General features: G+C 33.5%; 3 long non-coding RNA genes across 5 annotated transcripts; 2 read left to right on the forward strand and 1 right to left on the reverse strand.

Annotated features, from left to right (window-relative positions):
- Positions 1–208: 208 nt before the first annotated feature.
- Positions 209–6061, forward strand: LOC134264832 (uncharacterized). Of its 3 annotated transcripts, none has more exons than XR_009991628.1 (5): positions 209–329; positions 1455–1553; positions 3226–3395; positions 5056–5107; positions 5360–6061. It is a non-coding gene; the product is annotated as an uncharacterized LOC134264832 (long non-coding RNA). The 3 variants fall into 3 exon arrangements; XR_009991627.1 differs by having other exon boundaries at positions 215–329; positions 1435–1553; XR_009991629.1 differs by lacking the exon at positions 1455–1553.
- On the reverse strand, positions 3294–5344 carry LOC134264833 (uncharacterized). Its single transcript, XR_009991630.1, has 4 exons — positions 5213–5344; positions 5033–5092; positions 4902–4949; positions 3294–3378 (listed from the first exon to the last, which is right to left on the reverse strand). It is a non-coding gene; the product is annotated as an uncharacterized LOC134264833 (long non-coding RNA).
- Positions 6062–6511: 450 nt separating the features above from the next.
- LOC134264834 (uncharacterized) lies at positions 6512–8190 on the forward strand. The gene is made up of 3 exons (XR_009991631.1): positions 6512–6586; positions 6776–6907; positions 7661–8190. It is a non-coding gene; the product is annotated as an uncharacterized LOC134264834 (long non-coding RNA).
- Positions 8191–10031: the final 1841 nt, after the last annotated feature.

Raw genomic sequence — 10031 nt, forward strand, 5'->3', positions numbered from 1 at the left:
TATTTTTGACATTAACTCCGCCCATTATTCATGAGATTTTTAAAAGTCAGTTTCTAACAGAAAAAAAGAAGCTCACATTGATTAATAGTTATTTAGAAAATCATTTATTTTGTGTGCAGTATTTGTCATCAATATACAATAGAATTTCTAAAATTTCGCTTAGTTTAACGAAAAATATGTTGTCGTATGCAAATCACTCATCATCACTTCGACGCTTGAACGGCCATTGCGAGGAAAGAAGTAAACAGGTGCGACGGTGGAGGTCCATTTCTTACAAATATTACAGTATTGCTGTAGATGGGAAGTCGGAGAAAAATTAAGCAAGTAGGGTAAGGAAACTTGTTCATATATAAGAAGAATACATAAAGTTTAACTTGTTATTTTTACGATAATCATGTGTTGAAAGAGTTGACAGCTGAAACACTGTACAACGCACGTGGTCCTGACTTGGCTGTCGTGGGAAAAAATTGGGGTTGACACGAAACAAAACATATTTGTACCCAATTAAATTATCTTTCTGTGCTAAAATCCAATGATTTAGGTCAGTGTTTAGTTTTAAACTACATTATTTTTGTGATTTTCCCTTCCTAAAAACGACATTGGTAATATCAACATGATTAATGGGGACAAGGTCTCGAGCCGCGAGATAATCGGGAGATGAGACAAGTTGTTTGAGGTTAATAAAAACAAGAATGATAAAAAAAAGAAATTAAACCTTCGGAACATATCTGGCAAGGCATTATTAATAAAGTTAGGTTTGGCATTACTTTTCCAAGATGGATAGGTTTGTTGTATGAACATGTATATATGCATAATATGCTGTGAGTGAGCAAACATACTTCCATTTTGTACATGTAGAAACAAATAGCATTGTCAAACAGTCCCAACCGCATGTTGGGTATTTTTTTCAGTTTAAAATGTCTATGAAGGTTTCTGATGCTTGTGTTATAAAACAAAATATGTACAACATTGTCATTAAAATTTCACATTCACTGTCAGTGTTTGAAACTGGCAGATAATTAGCTATATAGACATGCAGGGCTGATTGCCAATGAAAGTTTTCAGCCCTGCCAAATATTTACTAGCCCGAAAAAAAAATTGTCTTTTATAAGTTTGTTTTATAGCATAATGTAAATGGATCATAATATATTTGATCTCGGACCTATAGGCTGATGAATTCTACACATTTGCTTGACTGGAAATAATATATAAGTTGATTTGAAAAAGTTTTATCAAATATCTTAATATTGATTTATGGTAAAATTTTACATATCCAGCCGAGCGTCAATATGTGCAAATCTGCTAGCCCATGACAAAATTTTGGCATCTCGGGCGATAAAGCGCACGGTTATGTTAAACATGTATATAATTATCTTGATTCTGATTGGGATCACAATTTAAGTTGCCATTCAACTTTCATTTTCAATCCCACAGATGTGGACTTGATTTTACAGCTGACACTGTGATGTACCGTAAACGAAGAGCACTGCATGATTGTGAAAGTTTGAAGAAGAAAACAATGTGCGAAATTAATGGTTGACCGATATGTATAGGTAAATATTTAAGACTGCAGGATTTGGCTATATATAGAGTAAATGCAGCTGTTTTACACATTACAATTTTTCATGTGAAATCGTAGAAAATTGCACCGTGTTTTTCTTCAAATTATTGCTTCAAAATTTCCAACAATGTATCTCAAATTTCCTTAAATCTGATCCATTTTGCATGCAATACCTCTGTGGCACATGATTTACTCATTCATAATGCAAGTTTCACCTGTATATGGTTGATTCATCTTAATTAGTATCCCATTTAAAATTATAATTATAGGTTTATAATTTAATTCTGGTTGTAACGCTGTATTTCATTGGATAAAAAATTATTTTATATTGTATAAAATGGGTTGCCTACGTCACAATGACTTTTGTCAAAATTGAATCAATCCGCCTGTCGTTATGTTCAAATTTTGTACAATTCAAAGTCATTTTTTAGAACAATGATTTTTTTTTCTTACATAAAAAAAATGAAAATTAAATTATAAGCAATGAATTAAATAGTTACCCATTCTACATGTTTTATACGGTATAAACTGGGTTGGCTGGCTTCGCGGTTTATAAAAGGTAAACTGCCCCAACCCAGTTTATACCGTATAAAATGGGTAGCTATTAAATTCATTCCTTAAATAGAATTTTAGATTTTGTTAGGGATGTGAGATTTTATCTGTATACTGGTATATCGGGATTTTTTATTGTGTGATACGGAGACACAAATACCGGTATTAAGGTACTTATCATAAAGTCCAGAAATTATTCATTTATTTGTTCAATGTTTCAATTAAGATTAAGGAACGTAAAAAAAAAATGTTGTATAAGTTGAAAAAGAATTGCATCTCACCGTCCAAACATGACTGATTTTATGGACATGAAAATTTCAATAAAGTGAAAACTTGTTTTCTGGCTTATTTCAAGAGAAATAATGACTATTAGTTGCGTGTAAAAATATCATGATATTATAGCGATATTTTTGGATTACATCCCTAATATTTGTAGACCAATGGTTTCCCGTTGTTGCTTAGAAAAGTATCGCACACATGTGTAGAGTAATAAGTACTGTGAATACAATCATTATCTAGGCTGTAAGGGGGTTATCTCAATTTTTATTCCATACACTCTGAGGCTGAAGGAAAGAAGTATAAGTATATGGAACTCTGCAGTGATGGAGTATTTACAATGAAAAAATAAAAGCCATACACTGTCAGAATAATTTTTTTTATTATGGTCTTATATATATTCTGTAAATTGATCAAAACATTTATTAATATTTGTTTTAATTTAATTGTCTACATATCTTGCTGATGTCATTATGCAGTTTTTTTTTTTTCAAATGCATGCACAAAATCGCTAAAGGTTAATCAATCATAAAATTTTCAGATAATCAGTATTTTAAAGTAAAATACCAAAAATTAAAAAGTTCTTTGTACTTCAGAATGACTCGTACATATCATTACTTAATTACTTTTCAAGATACTGATGTTTATTTTCACACTACATATGTAGTACAGTGCTGCAAATTTTCTATTGTTGTTCATAGCTTATATTTTTTTCACTTAATTTAGAAAGTGTTAGAAGTAATATATCCCCCAATGAATCATAAGGTCTTCTGCATCTTTAAGAAGTCGTTCATCGCCATTTGTTTTTTTAAGATTATTGTGAATTTTGCTTATAGTGGTCTGAAGCTTTGCCAGTGACACCTCATAAGACTGAGCAAGGATCCTGTCATGTGGTCTTCCCTTGAGGAGTCTCCTGTATTTGAAATATTCCTCAGCAACGGGGTCACCGGGTAGAAGGCTCTGTATTTTCCTGGTCATGGACTCTGCATCTGAAGGAATTTGTATGGTAATTAGAATTGGTTTATACACACATATATACATCATCGGAAACCTATGTGTGATCTCGTCTTATCACCTCTGGGCAAGCTAGCTAAAACAACGCTGCAAAAAATGCTAATTTGTTGTTTTTAGTCAACCAATCAGAAAGTTGGAACTCTTCAATTTTGAAAAATATGTTTATTACATAGCTATTATGGTAAATATTTTGACACACGCTTTAAGTTTCATTTAAAACAAATTCAGAAAGTCAATTCGTACAGGTCACTGACATCAATTGCCGTCAGATATTATATAGGAGTACTTATTTCTCACTGCAAAATGTGCTGGTGTGTTTATTTATCAGCTGTCTTAACTACAAATTGAGTTTTTCATGTTTTTGGAAATGCCGAGCATGCATACCTAACGTGAACTGTAATTCTTTGTTTGGCATCACAGGGTCCGACACTCGTCAAAATTTGGTCTCGCCATTCGGGCAACCTTGGTATGAACACAGGTTGCCTGAATGAATTTCAGGTCGTCCAAATAAAATATCAATTGAAACAAAACTTATTGTTTAAAATTTGTTATGATAATTAGTAGAAGTTGTGTTTTTGTATTAAAAAATGTAAACCAGACATTTTTGGAATGTAAAGATGCCTTCTAGTATTTTATCAAACAAAAATATAAGCAGAATCAGACATGCAGAATGCTAAAGTTTGTAGCTTAAAATATTCATTTTCACTTGCCATGAAGGCCTAAATAAAGAGGGTCAAATAACCCTGGTCTGAATTAATCAGGTGTTATATTACAGTGGACACCCAACATGGCTGTCTAGCAGCAGAAAAACGATCATTGTGATCAGAAAGTTGTAGGGGAAATGCAAGATGTTACAATGATGATTATTACTATTTATATTTAAGGTGATTGTTGACTAAGTTGGCATATTTTATATCTCAAATAAAACTTTATTAAAGACTTTCAGTAAAATTGCATCAGCTGATTGATCGAACGCAGATTTGGCAGGAAAAAAAATCTACTCGGCTGGTGTTTTGAAAGTCTTATGAAGTTTAGTTTAAAATATTAAACATCATTATTAGGCCTTAATATTCCCAACTTGTCCCAGGTCGTCATTTGGGCGAACCAGACTGAAAATCAGGTCGTCCGAAATCATTTCAGGGTGGAAATGACGAGGTGACGAGCGCGAATGTCGAACCCTGCATCACAACTCTGTGAAGCAGCCAATTAAATGACCTAGTATATTGAATTACATACGATAATTTTTCTGCCAGTTTGTCCACGAGTGATTTAAGTAGAGACAATGACATATATAATACTAGTACAAGGTCACTGATTGAAATACATGTATAGGCAAAACAACTGCAGGCGACTTGCTTTCAAGATAATCAAATTATGATCTCATGGTTTAAATAAATTGTTTATTTTAATAAGTGATTGGGGATGTAAAATTTTATGAGTGATTGTATAAATCTTGATGTATGAACAAACCTATTGTTTCTTTTTGTTTTAAACTTACCTGTTTTTTTGGTCCTATTTTGTCTGTTTTCTGTCAATCCTGTGAACTCTATGAATATAGTATAAATATTAGAAATTTGTTAAAAAGTCGTTCTTTTTTTGTAATTAGACATTTTTTTTGTTCATGCATACCTGATTTTTCATGTTTCTTGCAGGGGCCAGCTTTATTTGATTTTGACAAGAAGTTTTCTTCTAAATGAAAAAAAGGTAACATTTCATGAAATGTTAGTTCAATCATGTATATTGTAAATTCTGATAAGCAACTATTAACCAAAGTTTCTTTTTAACAAAGATTTTAGTACTTCCATTTACCTGTTTCATTAGCAAACAATTTCCTTTTTGCATTTTTACGTGGTAGTGTAGCTAAAAAGTAAGGATGAATTTCTTATCATTGATGTATGCAAAAGATATACATATATAACATGATACTGAAATGTAGAGTTTGTTTTTGTCTACCAGTACTTGCAGGTTAAAAGTTACAATGTTTTCAACACTTGCCTGATAATTGAGGAATTTCGGAGACAGCAACCCCATCTTTATCACAAATTTTGGCCTCCATATCTGGACAAGTCTTCAAGCAGCTGCCAATGTCCTTTTCTCTTGAGTCTGTAGCCTTATCTGTTTTTCCACCAGCATGTGCCATATCCCCGTTTGGACTTGAATCTACATTTCCAGCGCAATTATTATTTGTATCTGGTTCTTTTTTTTGTTTTAATTTTTATTTTACAAATTCAGATTAATGATATGTTTTTAGGGCCCCTAGATGTGCTCTAAAAAAATCACCCTGTCTGTCTGTACATCTTTTTCTTGAAAAAGGCTTGTAAAGCTAAAAGCAATTCACCTGCATCTAGGTTTTGATTACATGTATTTACATTTAGCTCTCTTGAACAACCAACTATAAAGTGTCATGCAATGGATACAAATACATTTGTCGTAATAATATTTGAAATTTTAAACAAGAAAATTTTAAACAAAATTAGAAAAAATGAAGAAAAGCTGAATATTAGGCAAGTAAACATTTGATTCTATATTTTGTGTAAAATTACTTACGTAGACACTAAGGTTATCATCTTTAGAATATAGCAACACTTATGCCAGCTATTTCTACTTGGCATTTAGATTAGTATATTATTCAAAATCAGAACCAAGTGAAACCACCACAATCTTCCACCACAATCTTCCACCACAATCTTTGTGCGCCCTTGTTTTGAACACCATGTTTGATACCCAAAAGAAAGCCTCATAATTTTAGATTGATAGAGAGCTGTTTTTTATTAACCCAAGAATGTACATGTATTTCAGCATGCCTACAAGTCCAGTCACAATCAATCAGGATCCAAACTAACATTTTTGAGCCAGAGCACTGTGGGGCCCTAATGCATTAGTTATTTAGCTGTTTAATTTGTTTATACTTAAAATACATAAAGTATCAATAAGGTTAAAGTGCATTTTATATGTCCTTAATATCATGAAATATTGGTAAAAGTAGGCTTGTAAAATTCAAATATTTCTTCTAGATTTATCAAGGTCAGTGTAATTTTTTTTTGCAAAATATTGTTGTGATACCTGCTAATGCTGGATTTTCTTCAATTCCAGAATGGATATCTGTCGTGGCACATACACCCTCTCCGTCAAATGAGAGTGCACCATCCACAACCCGGACTCCACTGTTCAGGTCCAAGCTTTGTGAGTCCTTTTCACCTTCAACTCAAATTGCGAGATGATTCATATTATTAGCTCATAATTTAGTAACTGATAGTATGTTTTAAAAGTGAAATTAAATATATGTTTCCAACTTTTCCTCTAGATACAGCAATAATTTTACACAAATTTTGTTTGTTACACCTGCTGATGATGAATATCTTTTGTTTTCAGAATGCATCTCCGTCACAGCTTCTACACCCATGCCATCACATGAACGTTCATCAACAGTGACTCTGGCTCCACTGAACAAGTCCATGCCCTCTGAGTTACATGTACCAGCAACTTCCTCTGAAATTGCAACTGGTTAACATTTTTAGTTCACTTGAGCCATATGCTTAATTTTTTTTTAATTCACCTGAGCTGAAAGCTGAAGTGAACTATTCTGATCACATCTTTTTTCTGTTGTTCATTTATCTATTCACCAAATTGTAAACTTTCAACCAAATTTGCCACAGAAAAGCCGTTGGTATTAAAATTTATTCAAATGAGCAAGGGGAGATAATTAAAATTTCTGAAAATTTTGGTGGGCTACATCTTATGAACATCTTTCTTTTCAAGAACCACTATCCGAAAAAGGTTGTAACTTGTCTGAAAGCACTGCATAATGTAAATTCAAGTTTTTTTTAAATCATGATCCAAGGGTAGGTTGGGGCCTCATGAAGGATAGAAGATTTATATAGGAAATTGTGTGAAGAGATTTTCATGTAGAAAAATGAAAAGCAAAGCCCTATAAAGGGTGGATTTTTTTTTAAGAACAACAGGAACAAGTTGATTGAGGTGAGCATTGTGGCTCATAGGCTTACTGCTATTTAAAATAAGTATGTGGGGTACTGTGTGATGATAAAATTTTAATTTACATTGCCTTTTAAGAATAGAAACTTTCAGATGTTTCTTTTTCAATAAATGCATGATGCAGGGTTAAATGTCATTTTAAACTTAAGCACATGTGTAATACTTTTGAAATACATGAAAAGTGATAATTTAGAAGACATTTTGTATAGTTGCATTAGTTGAATTGTGATCATAAATCATTACATGATAATTTAATCTTTGTAGGACTGTACCTGGAGAATGTTGAACTTTAGAAACAGTGGATTCAGCTTCCAATCCTGTCCTAGTTTGTCCTCCACCATTGCCATCTGAATTAGCATCACCTTCATATGTGAGAACAGAACCTGAAGATACACCGTATGAAAGTTCAAGAGAAAAATGAAGTTTTATAACAGGAAAATTAATTCTGATCATTATTTTATTTTACAGTCAATACCTGATAGTTTTCTGTTTAACACATGGGGCTGGCTTTTATGCTTTTGGGAGTTATCTGCCTTGATTTCTGTTTCTGAAGTTTAAGTGCAACTTTGTTAATATTTAACTTTTGGTTTTATTCTGTTAAATACTGGTGATTTATTGAACTGTTTTGTTTGGTAATAGATAGATCTTAAATTTTAGGTTCTCAGATTGGCATTTTCTTAGGGTAAACTCTACTGACTTGTATATTTATGATGTGGAAGATCAGAAAGGTTTTAAAAGTACCTGTGCCTCTGTGTGATTCTTTTCCAAAACTGTCTGCACTCTCTTTCTTAAAAAGAGCTGAAAGAAATGAACAAGGAATATCCCTATACAAATTGTTGAATACATTATGGAGCATTTACTTCATGTAATTACTTTTTGACTGTTTCCATTTATAGAATCTTTTAATTTTCAAATTTTTTGAATTGATACACTTCATTAATGATTATTATTCTGGTTATTGAAATAGTGGTTTGAGTTGGTAATTACCATCATTCTTTATAACTCTTGCTTGTTCTCCATCAAAGACCTTAATTTTTGTCATAGGCAGTTGGATTTTCTGTAGTTCAAAGTCTGAAATGCATGATCTCCAGGCCCTGGAAGTCCTCTCTTGTTGATCTCCTAATGTTTTTGATCGGAAGTGCATCATGGACGGAAGTGGCTTTTCAGGATGTGATGGCCCATCATGGAAAACAATGCAATCATCTTTCACTGACCACCAGTAGTGTTGCCCTTGTTGGAGATAGTCAGCAATCTGTTCACAGTGAGTCTGGAACAGGTATGGTCGTTTTTTCAGGAGGTCTAATGGAAAAGTTGAATCATTTGTAGGTGGAAGTAGTTTAGCTTGGTGGCTAATAATGGATTCCTGTTGTTTATAGCTGTCCTTTTTGCCACTTTGTTGTTGAGCGTTGTACCTTAACACAGCATTATCAATTACTTTTCCGCATTGTCTATTAGATGTTCGTACTGATATTGATCTTAAATCTCCAAAAGAGCGTTCCTCTTTTTCTGGCACAAGAGACCGAAGACAGAAGAGCCTGTATGTCTGTGGTGCATGCACTGTCATGCTGTGAAAGTGACAGCCATAGAACTTTCTTGCTGTCATTTTTTTTGGATTGGCAATGATGGTTTTACAAAGATAGCTGAAGATAAAACACTGATTTTGTAGTCGCAAGATTTTCTTTGGACTTCGCTCATTTTCATGGCTATAGCAAATTGAAATAATGTCTACAAGTGAGGTACATAAATCAAGAAAGTCTTTTGAGATCTTGTTTTCTGAGTGCTGAATGGAGACGAACTTTGCCAATTTTATTGCATATAAACGAGCGTCTGAGCCTTTGATCTGATTTTTATCACCGATGGTTGACTCGGAAAATTTTTCGAATTCTGATTGTACCTTTTTGTCTGGAATGTGTGAAGGGAGCTCTGTTATAAGGTTTTGGACTAAATTTGTGATATCGTGGAGTGGCTCACAAGCTGGAATTTCATACGTTGACAGTGTGTCTAATTCAATGTGTTCGCCGCAGAGAAGAGCAGGTGGTCTTTGGATCCCATGTAATGTCTTGGCGAGTTCTTCTTGCATTTCCAGTTTTGACAAATTAAATGTGTCAATGCCTCTAGCCTCTAACTCATCAATCAGGTCATCTTTTTTCAAACTTGTGAATGGGGAAATATTTTCATTTGAAAACCTTTCCCAAATAATTCCTTGCTTAAACACTTCAACTCTCTCTCTCAAGGATAGGGTATGGTTTCTCATAGCGCATTCCAGGTTTTGATGCTCTGACACTTTGATACCACAAAGGCAGCTGTAATGACCCCCTCTCTGTTGTCCTGCCTCAAACTGACGGGCGGGTCCATCCCCACTAAATACCCTCACCTTGTCAATAATTTGAAGTCCTTTCAGTACTGTTGGTTTGTGCAAGTCCTTAAGGTCCTCTGCTCTAATATCTGTGTATGTAATTTGATCCCTGTCACTAGATTTAGATTGACCAAGTATGTATAGGTAAGGCTTTTCCACAGCACTCTGCACATCAATAGGTTGTCTCTCTGGGAATCTTTCTTTGTATTCTTCATTAGATATATATACAGCTGGGTCGTACAGGGATGACACCATAAAACTTACATAGCTATGATTCAG

This window comes from Saccostrea cucullata, unplaced genomic scaffold (assembly GCF_032062105.1).
Source record: "Saccostrea cucullata isolate Sc308-1 unplaced genomic scaffold, CSIRO_AGI_Scuc_v1 ctg10932, whole genome shotgun sequence".
Lineage (NCBI taxonomy): Eukaryota > Metazoa > Mollusca > Bivalvia > Ostreida > Ostreidae > Saccostrea > Saccostrea cuccullata.